Genomic DNA, 15,970 nt, shown 5'->3' on the forward strand with positions numbered 1-15,970 from the left:
CTCAGATGTGCATTTGAAACCTTTTTGTTTATTTCACCTGTCGTTTGGAGGAGGTCGTGGAGGGAGATTTTGGTTTTATCTTAATCTCTAGTCTTGCTGGAAACAGACATATCTCCAGGAGAAATGGAAATTTGCACAACTGTGCCTGTGTCCTGTCTTCTGCCCTTCACCAGATGCGATGTGTCCCCGCCTCTGCCCTGTAAAACAGGCCAAGCCTCTCAGTGTCACCGAGCTTTGCGAACTCGTATCTCTTTCACGACTTGTGACTTGACGTTTCCACAGCTTTGACAATGAAATGAAAATACAAACAAGAGTTCGCATTCGACAGGACCGATGTGAGTGGCAGGTTAGGACGTCTGTTAGGCTGTTCGGCAGGGAGGGAATTTTTCAGTGGGGACTTGTTTTATGCGTGGTGAGTGCATTTGTAAATATTTTGGGGTTAAGAGCGTGTTCACTTTCCCGTTCTGCCTTGCGATTGGAGGTGTTTTCCATCATATTCAGAACCCCGTGGTAGGGAACTTGGCATTGCAGTAGTGGGGGTAGAGGGGTGGGAAATCTCCTGTTAACCCTTTCACGACCCACGGCTAGATTGGTGGGCTGCTGTGGCTGAACTCAGCCTGCCCCATAAAGGACAGAGCTATGGGAGAAGCCCAAACTGGTGGCCCACATTTCTCAATTGTGGATCTTGATATGTTGCCGTCAGGATTCCTTGGGGCACTAGAGGAGAAAATGCAGTTGCTTATGCTCTGCTCCTGATTTGTCTACATCAGCTCTCTTGGGAGGGGCTGGTGAAGTCCCCCAGGTGATTCTCAGTCATACTGCAGCATGAGAGCATTGGTCCTGTGCCTCAGTGAGGTGGTGATGGTGAAACCAGTGCATGCCTAAGAATCTTTTTGGTAAATAATTTCCTTTGAGATGGATAGGCTACTCACAGAGAGAACCAGAATCCTGGGCCCTGCTTCAGTGCGGTGTAGGGGAGGGAGCTTTTGCTCAGTGTTTTATCAAAAGTCTTATCTTTGTATGTGATTTTCTTTTTGGGAGGACGGGAATGGTTTAAAGCCACTTGGTGACATGAAAAGAAAGAAGAGACAGAGGACAGGAGAAAATCTAGCTGAGCATTAACTTTCTTGGGGCTGATGCTAAAACGTTGCCCGGGTTTCAGTTAGCAGAGCACATTCCTCTCCATCCCTGGTCGATCATGAGTTGCCATGACGGCAGGCACACTGCTGTGTGGATAGCCCACCTACCTGCCTCTGGCAAGGGCTGTCCTAGAGCCCAGATCTGACACAGGCCCAGGGCTGCAGTGGCATAAAGTGGGACAGGTTTTGGTGGGGAGGTGAGAACCTGTCACTTTGGGTGGTTTATGGTTTCAAGAAGATGTGTCAGGCAGCTGTCTTGGCCGGATGTTCTGTTCCTGCCCACATGCTTTGGACTGGATTCAGGAACCTTATGAGCAAAGGCATAGCAGGTTATCCCATGGGTGGGCACACCTCTATGTCACTTCCCTTTGGCACTCACTCACCCACTATCTGTCTGTGGGTTTCCTTTGGTTGGGTCCTCCTGGAACAGGGTTTTTCAGAGTGGGTTCTACGGGCTTTCTGCACTGACGCTTGTTCCCACGTTCCCGGTTTGGTGAGTGAGGAAGATTACGGAATCTGTCATTCTAATAAAAAGTATAAGAGGAGGAACGCGCTTTGGTCATAAGGCAATGTGTTCCCTTTGGTGCAAGGTGAGCAAAATGATAAGAGCCCCCAAGTGAAGATTGCCAGTAAGCACTTGCCAAGAGATCTGGGCTGAACGTAAGGAGCCTGGGAGTCCATTCTCAATGGGTTTCCATTGTGTTTTTCTGGATCCTTCTTTCTCCTCTAAATTGTGTTCCCTAGAGTGCCTGTCTTCTGCTTAGGATCTCCCAGAAGTTCCAAGAAACTGCACTTAAAAAAAATTTTTTTTAAATATGATTTTTGTAAAAGTTATTTAGACAACACTTTTTAAAATTTTATTTTATTATAACCTGGGATCTACCTGCTTAACAAATTTCTTTGAAGCATATAATCCATGATCATTGACTTTGGTATGATGTTGTGCAGCAGATCTCTACAGCTTATTCATCTTGCTTAACTGAGATGTTACCCCCGTTGATCAGTAGCTCCGTCTTTGAAGAGTATGGACTGCTTCACCAATTTGCGTGTCCTCTTTGGACAGGGGCTGGGCTAATCTTCCCGGTATCTTTCCAATTTTAGGATATGCGCTACGGAAATGAGCAGATGTACTTGTCCGCTTATGTAGTACGTGTGTACGTACGGACGTATGTGTTTTTGCGTGCTCAAGTTTGAGAACCACTGTGGAAGACTCTACACTTGGCCGGGGCTCGCTTAGCGTCTTTTTACCGTCCACCGGCTCCCGGACAGCCCTCAACACACACCCACGCATGCGCACAGGCACGCGCGCGCGCACTGCTTCAGCCCCGCACTTCTCGTGTAGTGAGAGCTCCCGTGTGGGTTGGGGTAACTGGCACTCCACCTTCCAGCTCTCTTTGATGTTGGTCCTTTTTTACATTCATGATCCCTCGTAATCTGGGCGTCGCTTGGAGAGTCTGTCCTTCTGAGGCCTTCGTTTTCATCAAGGCATTTCTGCTTTTAGCGGAAGCTGAAGGAATACAGAGCACTCACCAGCCGCACATCTCCCTTCCCCTGGACCTCTGCTGGATGATGGCGTTTGTTTTCCCACTGAACGCCAGGCCAGTCTTCACGTGTCCCTCGTGGTCGCTGTCTGAGTAGGAACAGCATGAGGAGGTCTGTTCCCCAGCCTGGCAGACATTTCTGCTCTGCCCCATTTAATCTTATCATTTCGCCAAGGGGGGTCACCCTTGAACGTGAGGGCAGCGCTGACCTTACTGGTAAGCCCCACTCCATGTGACTTCCCATGGTTTCTATCCCTGCTATTTCAGAACCGGGGTTTTTGTTTTGTGCTTGTGTTTTTTCTTTGCTTTTTAGCTCCAAGCGACCTCATGTCAGCACGGATAGCTTTGCCTGTCAGTCTTCTCCGGTCTGACCCAGCACTTTTGCCTCAGAAGGCAGAGGGCTCAAGAACTAAGCTTCCCACACTGGGGTCCACGCTGGAGTCCACGCAGAGCATCCTCCAAGGCAGCCGGGCATCTGGGCGTCGTGCCCCCCTGGAGTCCTTACACAAGGACAGCCACCCTTTGAAGATGTGGTAGCCCTCAAATCTTAACCAAAAATCGTAGAGGGGCGCCTGAGTGGCACAGCTGGTTGAGAGTGGGACTCTTGGTTTCCACTCAGTGGTGTTCTCCAGACCCGCGTGGGGTTCAGCATGGAGTCTGCTTGAGATTCTCTGTCCTTCTCCCTCTGCCCCTCCTGCTCGAGCTCTCTCTCTCTAAAATAAATAAATCTTAAAAAAAAAAAAAATGGTAGAGAAGGAGATGTGTCTCCCTCTTGGGAGCTGCATGGGTTCACAGAAACCAATTTTCCTCCTGGTCATTCCCCTTCTTACTTACGTTTATAGCAAATCTAGGGGGTAAAGAGTGGTGCTCATTCTTCCTGGCAATTAGCTGTCAGATGCTATTTCACCAAACCATTATGTTTCCGTTTCCAAGGTGACTTTCTAAAAATTATATGTACAGTTTTTAAAGACATTAAATTTAAAATGGAAATATAATGGTATAATGAAATACCATTGAATATATAATACATATAGTATATGAATCACGTATGTATTTATGTATGCACATGTGTGTACATGTAGAGTTTGTCAGTCTATCTGTCTGTCTATGGATTGATAATAAGCAACCATCCAGCACACTTCAGGGACCCTACGACCTACTCTGCATCTCTCTGGTAGTACAATTTTTTTAGGAAGTGCAAGCCAGTATTAATGTTAGTCTAAGTAAACTACATTAGATGAATAAATCTGCTATTCAAAAAAGAAAGAAGGAAGGAAAAGGAAAGAAACAAAAAGAGAGAGAGGAAGTTACTTCGTATTCCAAAGCAGCATAGATGAACTTAAAGGGCACCAGCCCTCTCCTTGTATTTGATGGAAAGTCTCTATTATCTTTAGCAGCTGGTGACCCTTTGTGAAAGTTGAAAATGTCAACATGACTGACTCTTAAAAAGCACTCCCAGTACAGCCAAGGCCCGGCTCCACTCCACAAACAGAGTATGGGGATCTGAAGGTATTTGAAAAATCTGCACCAAATCCTATCATGATCTAATTTTTTTCTCCCCCACCATGGCCTCCTGCCCTTTTGGATTTAAGTTAAGAACGGATTAGGTGTACCAAGCACACCATTAGCCTTTCTTTTTATATTTTTATAAATGCAATACGAGTTCATTATGGGAACCACTACAATACGGTTTGTGTTGCGCTCGATGCGTGCCGACCAGGGAGGCCTGTGTCTATTCTCATCTCCTCCCCACCATGGTCCTTTACAGCGGGTAATATTTTTTTTAAAAGATTTTATTTATTTATTTGATAGAGACAGCTAGCGAGAGAGGGAACATAAGCAGGGGGAGTGGGAGAGGAAGAAGCAGGCTCCCAGCGGAGGAGCCTGATGTGGGGCTTGATCCCAGAATGCCGGGATCACACCCTGAGCCGAAGGCAGACACTTAACGACTGTGCCACCCAGGCGCCCCTACGGCAGGTAATATTAGCACCCCAAATGACAAACATGGAAACTGAGGCACAGGGGGTGTCAAGTGACAGCTCCAAAAATACATAAGCAGGAAGCAAGCTGTAGGGCTGGGGTATGAACTGGCGGGGAAGCTGTGAGTGAATGCAGGTTCTCAGGTCCCCAGAACCATCCTTCCTTTGCCTTTCCATGCGAAGACACTGAGAGTCCTCTGTGTCCTTGCTCTGGGGAGAAAAGGGAAAGAGAAAAGCATGAAGAGGTAAGAAAAGAGGAATGTGCCAGAGTGTCTGCCGTGGACTTTCCCCTCGTGTCCCTGGTGTGTACTGCTGGAGGACAGGGTGCCATCGGCCAGCCTGCCAGCTGCTTAGACCGTGTCTGCCTTGCCCCTGCCTGCCCACGCCATCCATCCGTCTCTGATGGACCGTCCGTCTCTGATGGACCATCCCCAGGAGAGGATCAGGAGAGACTACCAGACCACCTCAAATCAGATTATTGGTGATAATCTGCATGTGGGCACACATGCATATCTCCTCTCTCTTTCTCTCTCTCTCATGCACACACACGCCCAGGCACACACACACAGCATACACGTGCCAAAAAAAGGTGAATAAAAGGAAAACTTTTGGGACTCACATCCATTGTAGCTTTCCTCCCTGTTAATCCTGGTGAGGGAAACAGGTGGCTTCCACGTCTGGATCACGTTTACTGCTCCGGTGAACAGGGAGGCGGTGGGGAAGGCAGGAGACTAGTACCGGGGCTGCCAGGCGCATTGGCCATGCGCCCCTCTGGCAATGACACCAGATTTTTCTCCACCACCTGCAAGTCAGACCTTGGCTGAAGTTTACCCAGATAGCATGTGACTTGCGTCCTTTTTTGTGTCGAGCACCCATGAGTCTGGGGGAGTGGTTTTTCTATATCAGTTTGGTCCCCGTTCTTGTAGAGCTGTTTTTTTCTTAACGGAGTGGGTGGCTGTGCTGAAGTTTACCTTTGCGCTCTATCTTAATGTTTCTGGAACAGATTAATAGCATGAGGATATTGCTGGGGAAATAGTTAGCTAATTAAGAAAACAAACTTTCGGAGACAAACATTTAGCTGCATTTACATAATGTGTAAATTATTCACATCTCGATGGTGTGCTAATTGCTCTTTACTTAGAAGCCCAGGCTGATTGGCAGTCGGCCCACCCAACCCATGCATGTCCTTGACGTGGCTTCACCTTTCGAGGTTTGTAGGGCTGCACCAACCACAGGGATTCTTCTCTCCCTGTAAGAATACAGGTGCTTCTGTCCACTGAGGTTCTGCGGCGGGATGTACTTTGTCAGGAGCGCATGCTCTCCCCCAGAGAAGATACTGACTCTGCTGATCCTTGGGGAGTGCTGTGCCATTTGCTCCCACCCTTTATCTGCTGGGACGTCTTCCTGGTCAGTGAGTTCGTCTGCTGAGATGCAACTCGTCCACCTGTCCCACCTCCCAGTGATCCCGTGTTACCCTTCATGTGGCTTTCCGTGAATCCGATCAGTGTCTGGGAGCCTTTAGTCTTGGCGAGGGAGGGCTTTCTCGAGGCAAAAGAGTTGAAGGCATAGGAGGACACTGTGCTTACGTGTACACACTGAGCTTCTCCTAAGCTCCTCCAGGCTCCTCCCTTCCCAAACCTGCTTGTCTCTGGATAGGCTTTTGGACTGGGTTGAAATGTGGGTGGCCAAGCACCAGGACCAGCTGGCTTGAAAAGACTGGCTGCTTTCGGGGACTGAATCGTTAATGTGGCCAAAACTCATGGCCAGAAGACCATGCACTGGGGAATTGCAGGGGCAGCGAGCACTGGGTGAGAAGGTGGACCCCAGTCTGAGCCGGCAGGCCAAGTTCGAGTCCTCTTGGCCCTCAGCTGTCTGTTCTGTTTGGCAGCCAGGGGTGAAGGGTACAGAGCTAACAGTCACCGGAAGTTGGCCAGTTGTTTTGGAATCACAGGGTTCTTGCAAGGCTAGGAAGATAGCAAGGTGCCTGAAGAGCAGAGACCGTCAGGAGCGCTCCGAGGATGGTGGTCTGAAGGGGGCCTGGCAGCAGCAAGGGCATTCCCAGAGCCTGTTACCGGGAAAGATGCCAATGTTAGGTGACCCAGTGCTTGTCACATGCCAGCCGGCTGGGGGCCCCGCTGCACCAGCCCCACCCCAGAGCCTTCAGGGATGCCCACTGGTGGCCTCGTCCCGGGAGGTGCAGACCCACTGGGTCTACTGCTGAGGCTGCGAATCTGGATTTTTAAAATTTTTCAGATGATTCCGACCTGAGGCCTGTTTTCAGAAGCGCCAATCCAATCCTTTCGGGAGACTTGCCCCGCACCAAGGCTCCTGGAACAGGCGCATCCTCCCTAAAGCCTCTTCCTGTCCCGCTGGGGAGTGAACACAGGGAACTTGGAACTTGCAGCAGCGGGTGTGGTGGTCAGCTGCGTCCTGAGGCACCTGCGTGGTAGAAGGAGCATTCGTGCCCAGATGCTTTGGAGAATTAGTAGGTCGAGGGGCTTTGGGTTTTTAGGGGAAGTGGAGGCTCTGCCGGAGGGGAAAGATGGTGCTGGAGGGACGGGTGGGACCAGCCCCAAACTGGCAGGCAGGAGCTCGCGGTTGGGCTGTCCATCCTGCTACTTCACAACAGGTCGTCCTCCAGATCACTCTCTCGCGGAGGCCTTTCTGTTTTAGTCAGACCTCTTTTGGTTGCTGATGACAGGAATCAGTGCAACCAGCTGAAGCCAAGTGAACTTTTATTTGCTTGCGAGTGGGGAGAGGTTCGGAAACCTCACAGAATCGGGGGGAGCTGCAGGAACAGGCCTCGGGCTCTGAACAGCGAGGCCGCACCATCGAGATAGCCTCTCCAGTGGGCGCGTTTCCCGTGTGTTTGCTCGCGTGGCTGGGCTTCAGCCCACCGGCCAGTGTCCACGAGGCAATCTCCAGAGACCAAGGGCTCTGACTGGCTGGCTTGAGTCATACAGTTCAGCCCCCAAACTGACCACCATGCTCCGAAGACTAGATCAGACTTAGGGTCAGCAGCTGGGTTTGGAGAGACCGTGTGCTGAACACCTCAGTCTTCACTCTCTGAGCTCTGAATCCACTTTAAGACACGAAGGAGATAGAGAGGAATAAAAACTCCACCCTCGTGCCCAGTGAAGATTGGGCTAGAGGCAGCGGCTTTCATGTGCATCAGAGCGGGATTCAGGATGGTGGGCTGCAGAATTAGGCCGATTTACCCACCGACTCACAGACGTACTATGGGGCCCCGTGCACCTTGCAGCATGGAGGCCTAGACCGGAAGTGGGGGCACCCTGGCACTCAGGGCAAGTAGGGGAGGCTGGGTGGACCTCCCCAAATTCATCTCTCAAGAAACTCACTCTGTCTCCATGGGGACAAAAGGCCAGGAGTATTTAGGGGAAAGTCTTTCCTTATGAAAACAGGAGTGGGGAAGAAGCGTTCCATACCCCACCCAACAAGGGGTAGACCAATCAGTTCCATGAAGAAGGCAGAGCTGGGAATAATGGCCAGGTGGCTAGTTGAAAGGAAGAATGTTGGGGTAGGTTGCTGAGCTAACTTATTCCTTTCCCATAACATAGGACTTGGAAGAACCTATCTCACAGTGTTGCTTCTAGGATTAAAGAAGAGAAGTTCTCCAGGTGGCTGCACATGTGGGGTCTTGCATGGTGCAGAATAGCCACTTAGTCAGTGATGGTTGAACCTGAATTGGGGAGGGAGAGGAGGTCATGAGGCAAGGTCCTGAGGTCATGTGGGGCTGCCATGTGTCGTGGTGGGGTCGGCGATTACATAAGCCTTTGAGGGTTAGATTGTCCTTTTTTCAGGTTGTCCTCTACTGTCCCTGAAACTGTTCTTACCTCTTCTTTCTTCTTTTCTTTGTCCCCTGGTGGGGATGTGGTCGAAGTGGTATCTTCTGTTAGTAGGCACTGCTAACAGTATGCAAAAAAGAGTCCACAGTGAGATTTGTATAGTTTCTTCCACTGCATAGTGTTTCCTGGAAATCCGCATACGCTGAACTCAGGATCGTCCATTGGTTTCTCAAGTCCCAGCCGGTCTGGATGGGCCACACAAAGCTCGGAGTGTTGGGGGAGAGGACAGATAATGCTCGCCAATGTCAAGGCAAACTGTTGCATGGGCACCACGAGGGTGCCTTCTCCATAGGACGCAACATTCTGTCTTGGTGGCCACTCTCTGGACCCTTCTTTTGAGTTAGTCAAGCTGACCAGTGACTTCCATGGTGATTCACGCATAGCTGGATTATCCACACCAGCTGCTGGGTGGACCCAGGTAATTACCTTCCTTGGGGGACAGAAAGGCTTTGGAATAATTCTCATGAGGGCCACCGATGACCAAGAGATACGAATCTTAAAGAAATCTTAAAAATCCTGCTTTTAATAGTCTATATCAGGGGCCGGCAGAAGACAGTCTGCAGGCCAAATGTGGGCTGCCACCTGTTTTTGTAAAAAGAGTTTTATTAGAACACGGACCTACCAACTCATTTACCTATTGTCTCTGGCCTGCTTTGTGCAGAGTTGAGTAGTTTGCCAGAAGGATAGAGTGACCCACAAAGTCTAAAATATTTCTTATCTGGACCTTTACCAAAAAAGTTTGCTGACCCTCGAGATGTATGTCCATAAGATAGGCATTTGGATAAATAAATGTTGGTCTGTCAATAGATAGGATGCTGCAGAACGAGGGTCTTAACCTTAAGTAAAACCAAAAACTCTCTGAAAATATGTGCAGAATGTTCTGTGTAGATGTGTGTGGACACTTTTCTGGGAAAGAACACCGTTGGCTTTCATTATCCATTCCACAAATATTTAAGTACCTCCTGTGTACCAGGCACTGTGCTTGGCACTAGAGATGCCATTGTGAGCCAGATGGACTCGGGCCATCACGGCGCTCAGAGACCCAAGAGGTGCTGGACTTGCACACAGACAGCAAGCAAGTGATACACTGGAAAATGGCTAAATAGCATGGCAATCAGGCTGCAGAAGAACCTCCCCCCTCCCTCACCCCCACCCCCACCCCCCACCCACCACCAGATACCTGTTCTTTCTAATATGGCATTTAAATTGGGCCTGAAGAGGAAGGGCTCAGAAACCAGCCTGAAGATAACATTTATATCATGGAAGTCTCAGAACAATAAATATTGACCCTTTCAAGTTCAATCAACATTTGGCCAATCGTGAAGTGCCCGGCTTGCTTTTTATTACTCTCAACCCCAAAGCTCCCTGGAGGCCTGGAAGGTAACTGGTTGTGCCAGACTTTGAAATGACTTGGACAATCCACACATCTCTTCTTCTAACAAGAAGCAAATCTTGAGTATATATTCTTAGTTCTCTGTTTGGCTCCTGGAAATTCTGCATTGTTCCCATCTTGACCTCTAGAGCAGGTCATGGAAATGTGGTTGAGCACAACCACACGGGAGCATTTGTTATCTGGAGTGTGCTTACACCTGACTGCTGCGTGAAGTCCCGTCTCAGAACCGGTGACCCACCTAAACGTCTGTGCGTGCCCCTCTCTCTAGACGCAGAGTAAATAGAAACAAGATTGCCTGGACTTTTTTTTTTTTGAAGGTGATCCCCTCCTGGGTAGTGAAGGATTTTTTTTTTTTCTATTTTTTTTTTTAGTTTTTTTCTGCCCTTATCAGGATAGTCTGTATTTCCTGTAACGTATGGGGAGTTCTTGTATTGTCAGAAAATATTTTGTATTTAATACATTTAGAGGGAAAATAATGCTTTTCATTTTAGGGCACAAAGAGCTGTCAGTTCCTCTGGGCAAATGGATTTCCTCCTCATGAGGTGGACTTTCTTATTTTATGAACCGTTGGAACGTGCTGTCCCTGAAGGTCATCTTGGGGAATTTCTTGAGCTAGAACAGGGTTCATTGAACACTGGTGCTGAAAAGAGCCCCTCTCTCCTACTCACCCTGGACGAGCGATCGTGTCAGCCGGCTGTGACAGAGCATAGAATGAGTCCTGGAAGGGACCCTGAAGTCTACTTTGTTCTGCTCATTTACAGTTGGAAGAAGCTGAGACCTTTAGAGGTTGGGACTTGTGTAGGGTTATGTACAGAAAATTGGAGATAGAGTTGACCGGAGAATGCTATGCCATGGTTTAATGCATTTAATTGTGGCTTTCTAAAGAGAGCAGGAAACCTGGTGCAAATTGACTATAGACCAGTGTATCAAAGACATGGATGTCCAAGGATGTGCATGAAGCTCCCCTGTGGTAGTCTTCCCTACTCCTTCCTTCCCTCTCTCCCTTCTTCTCCCCCTCTAGCAGCTTAGCCTCTGAACTCCTTGACTGTGTTTGAGACTCTCCCTTCCCCCCACCTTGGGCGTCTTGGTGGAAGACAGAGCCTGGCTCTTAGGATAGAAGTTGGACTTCTAGCCTCTTGCAGCTAGAGCTGACCATGGCTTAGCCAGTTGGGTGGACCTGAGAGGGAAGTCATTTCAGCAGGAGCAGCCAACATTCAGTGCCAGTGACCTGAGCTGGGGCATTTGGCGTCCAGCACTGATGACAGAGGTGCTGCCACGAGGGCATATGGTGGCATTTTGGTGGAGCAGGAGTTCTGGTCTCCCTTGGTTCTGTTGGAGTTCCAGGGTGGGTTCTGTGGCCTCCCTGGGTGGGTTCCATGAGCCCCCAGTACACTTCCGGTGATTGACTTGGCTTCTGTTGCCCTCCACCGGGCTTGTGCCGAGTAACTGTCCCTGCTGAATGTGGACATGGACTTAAGTTCTCCCCAGCATCCAGGTAAAGTCTCAGCTCTCTGACCTTCTTGTAACAAAGACAAAAAACAAACCATAAATCTTCAGACTTGTGCTTATCTTTTCCTTCCTTTGTTGTTGTCTCCAGTGATTACCCTCCGTTCCAGGGTCAACTGTTTGTATCCTGAAAAGCAAGAAAATCCCCCAAACAGAGAAATGTTTATGCAATTTGAGTCTCATGTGAACCTCTCCAGTACCGCGTTTTCTACTCAGGTATGTGGCCCGTGGCAAAAGGAAGAGTTCGTTTCCTCTTGGAGTTTGCAGACGATGGTGCCGTGAGTTAGCACTGGCCATGTGTGCGCTCTCGCTGTAGCAGCTGACAGTCCTCCTGGCTAGTGTCAGGTTTGATTCCTGGTGACCAGCTCCTAGGACTAGAGAGGAACTGGGAGATAGAAATGGAGGGGTTATGTAGACAGAGACCCTGCAGAGACCCTAGAGAGACCCTGCAGAGGTCCAGGAAAGATGAGAGGGTACTTGGTTTGGGGGAATTGGTTTTCCTCTCAAGTTTTCTGCTGGTGGTTGTCTTTCCTTGTGATGGTCCATATCCTCTTAAAAAAAAAAAGGATTTTCATTTGATAAGGAAATGATGGTTTCTATCAAGACAGTATAATTCCTTTTCACTGTCTAGTCTTAAATTCCTTTGCCTTCCCCACTGTCTGTTTGGCTTCGTCCTGTGTCTTCTTAGGTGCCCAGAGAGAACTAAGGATCAGGTATATCCCTGTGTATAACCTCGAGATATCTAATTGGGCAATAATATTTGGACTGACATGAATTTAGAGACTGAGGAAGTACCTGGATTAAGTAGTACTTATGTGGTCTCAAACATTAATTTTCAAAATCCAGTCTCTATCAGAATTACCTTGGGGGTGAGGGCAGGAAATGGCCCATGGCAGATTCCTGGGCTCCTCTCCCACAGGTTCTAATCCAGTAGCTCTAGGATGGGCTCCAGGAGGTGGGTTTTATAAGCTCCCACGTGACCCAGCAATGGATGGTCTCTACTCCACACTTGAAGATACAGTGGCCTAGGCTATTAACCTTTATTCTCAGAACTGGATGGGGTGGCAGAACAGCATTATCTCAAAGAAGAAAGTAAGCCAAGCGACTATAAAGTTAATATTAGCTGTTGGATGCAAGCCCTGAAATGGGTGCTATCCTGCTGGATGCCTTCTCCCTGACCCGATCGTTGACAACCATGTTAAGTTACATGCTGGCTCCCATCTTTCTAGAGTCGGCTGAGGGTCCTTTGCAAAGCTCCTGTAAGCATGGGTGCTCTCCAGAATGCCCTTTCTCTCTCTGATGAGTGTGCTGGGACTTTCTTGCAGCAAATGTCTTTTGCTGGTGGACTCCCCCAAAGCTATGATGATCTCTTTCCCACGGGCACATCTGTGCTGAGCACACACGTGCAGGGGGTCCTGAGAGCTAGCGAGATGGCTCTGGGGCCCACCTGGGATTTATTTTTAGACCACAGTCAATTCATCAGGAATGAGTTCATGTTGATCAATCAGTTGGTTGTGCCTTCAAAGCAGAAGCCCTGACTTGGTAGGTGGACGTTTTAATCTTATTGGATATTTTGGCTCCCTTGACTGAGAGTAAGAATTATTACCTCAGTTAGAGATCTGGAACAGGCCATGTTTTAGTGGGTGGTCTGCTTAGTGGATGAGAAATCTTTCATAAGAGTGAAGCCATCTCTTCTTCTGATGTATATTTAATTTTTACCAATTATGCAGATCTGTTTGGGTCTGCGTTGTCACTAAGCAGTTACTTGCCTAATTGTAAGCGTCATAGGTGAGGCTTGGATTACTTTCAGTGCCTGGCAACTATGGACTGAAAGGACGAGGCAATCAAAATAGCCTCCTTACTCAGGCAGCGTTTGACCCTCTGACAACTGTGTGGCTGGTGATCTTTGGAATGACAAATGGAGACATCTATGTATTCTAATGACATATATTGTAAATAGGTTTTGCATACTATTTCTGAAACTCCAGATGCTTCTCTGCTCAAAGGTTAGTAACTAAGCCTAATAAATGCTTCCGTTATCTTCCCATGAAGTTTCCTTCATCTCCAATGGCATCTTTTCCTGCCCTGGATTACAGACAGCCCATGCAGTACCTCCTTGGAGAGTTTTCCCATGAAGTTTCCTTCATCTCCAATGGCATCTTTTCCTGCCCTGGATTACAGACAGCCCATGCAGTACCTCCTTGGAGAGTTTTCCCATGAAGTTTCCTTCATCTCCAATGGCATCTTTTCCTGCCCTGGATTACAGACAGCCCGTGCAGTACCTCCTTGGAGAGTCTCATACTGAGTGTGTGGCTGCTTTCAGATTGTGCAGCATCTCCCCACCCTAGAATTCAGACCCTGAATGGGCCACACATAGGACTGTCTGATAAAATACAAGTATCCAGTTCAGTTTTAATTCCAAATAAAGAATACCTTTTAGCATAAGTATATCCCAGGCAACATTTGGGATATACTTATACTAAAATAAAAGCTTCGTTTTATCCAAAACTCCATTACTAAAGCTGAGCCCGCCATGTTTTTATTTGCTGAATCTGGAAGCCCTCGCAAGGCTCCTGTCCACACGAGATTCCTCTCACCATATATATAATGTTTTCAGGACTGCTGTGTTGCTCACAAGAATCCCAGGGTCGTTGGGTAGAAAGAAGACAAGGGAAGCAAGAGAAGCTTTCATATACCCTGCTTTTGAAAAACGCCGTGTTTCAATATTGAGAGAGAAAAGTAGCTTTTGGACCAAATCAGCTAGCAGCATAAATAAAACAGATGACCCCCCCTTTTTTTTAAAGATTTTATTTATTTATTTGACAGAGATAGAGACAGCCAGCGAAAGAGGGAACACAAGCAGGGGGAGTGGGAGAGGAAGAAGCAGGCTCATAGCAGAGGAGCCTGACGTGGGGCTCGATCCCGGAACGCCGGGATCACACCCTGAGCCGAAGGCAGCCGCTTAACCGCTGTGCCACCCAGGCGCGCCCCCCCCCCCCATTTTTTAAAGGCTGTCTCGAGGAATGTCAAAGAGGAGCTTTTAAAACGGAGGCTAGAGGGGCGCCTGGGTGGCACAGCGGTTAAAGCGTCTGCCTTCGGCTCAGGGCGTGATCCCGGCGTTCCGGGATCGAGCCCCACGTCAGGCTCCTCCTCTATGAGCCTGCTTCTTCCTCTCCCACTCCCCCTACTTGTGTTCCCTCTCTCGCTGGCTGTCTCTATCTCTGTCAAATAAATAAATAAAAATCTTTAAAAAAAAAATAAAATAAAATAAAACAGAGGCTAGAGGGGCGCCTGGCTGGCTCAGTCAGTTAGGCAGCCAGCCCTTGGTTTTGGCTCAGATCATGATCTCAGGGTCGTGGGATCGAGCCCTGTGTCGGGCTCTGTGCTCAGCGAGGAGTCTGCTTGAGGATTCTTTCTCTTAAGTAAATAAATAAATCTTTAAAAAAATAAATAAAATGGAGGCTAGAGCCCCAAGTTGGCCAGGTGGATACATTTGTCTGGCTTGTGAGGACGCCTGGTGCTCTCACTGGCCATTGACAGGCAGAACTAGATCACTGGAAAATTACCCGTGGCTGTCAGGAATTAGCTAATCATGTGTCATTAAAGAGGGCTCATTTGGACAGAAGACCTTGCACAAAAGAGGAGAGAAAATGCCCGAAACTCTGAAAAATGTTCAACCTCACCTGTAGCCAAAGAAATACAAACTAAGGGAAATGTCATTTCCTTCATAAAGGAGTACGTTTATTTTTAAATGCGAAATACCCATGCAGACCAAGAAATGCCAGGACGAGAACTTGCAAACCGCCTCACAGGAGTGTGAATGGCATGACCTTTTTGGAAATTAATTAGCCAAATGTATCACAGCCCTCTGATCAACCCTTCCCCTTCTGGGAATTTTGTTCAAATTTCTCATTGTTTATACAGGTGAAAGGTTTTGCAGTGATATTTATAGAAATAAAATTAGAAATAGCCTAAATGCCCAACAGTATGAAAATGTAAATAATAATTTGTATTGCTTGAAATGCCTGTAAGCGTTTTCAGTCATAGAGGGGAAATGCTTGTGTTTAGCAAGACCAAAAAGCAGTCTACAGTTGTATAATATGATATCTCCGTTATGTAAAAACCGTACAAAAAAGCATGGAAGGAAATACACCAAACTCCAAATATGTGTGTGTGTCTGTGTGTGTGTGTGTGTGTGTGTGTATGTATGTATATATATACACTATATATATATATATATATATATACACACTATATATATATATATATACACTATATATATATATATATATACACACACACTATATATATATATATATATATATATATATATAGTTAGGTGATATGGTTATGTGCAATTTAAGTTTTCTTCTGTATATTTATAGGGTTTCCAGGGTTGCTTTGATATGCACTTGTATCTTTATAGTCAGAATGAGGTTACTGGCAGGAATATCGTATTTCGGGCACCTGCCCAATGGTGAGGTGGGTCAAATGGCTGGCCAGCCCTGCCTTGACTACTGAAGCCCATCAAATGTATTAAATGGGC

General features: G+C 47.7%; 1 protein-coding gene and 1 non-coding gene across 19 annotated transcripts in view; one reads left to right on the forward strand and one right to left on the reverse strand.

The window, feature by feature from the left end:
- The window catches only part of SLC39A11 (solute carrier family 39 member 11), a 565,309-nt gene that overhangs the window by 244,218 nt on the left and 305,121 nt on the right, over nt 1-15,970 (forward strand). The window lies entirely within an intron of this gene.
- Nucleotides 2,158-2,262, reverse strand: LOC113265704 (U6 spliceosomal RNA). The gene has a single exon (XR_003320112.1). It is a non-coding gene; the product is annotated as a U6 spliceosomal RNA (small nuclear RNA).

This window comes from Ursus arctos, unplaced genomic scaffold, assembly GCF_023065955.2.
Source record: "Ursus arctos isolate Adak ecotype North America unplaced genomic scaffold, UrsArc2.0 scaffold_24, whole genome shotgun sequence".
NCBI classification, from domain to species: domain Eukaryota; kingdom Metazoa; phylum Chordata; class Mammalia; order Carnivora; family Ursidae; genus Ursus; species Ursus arctos.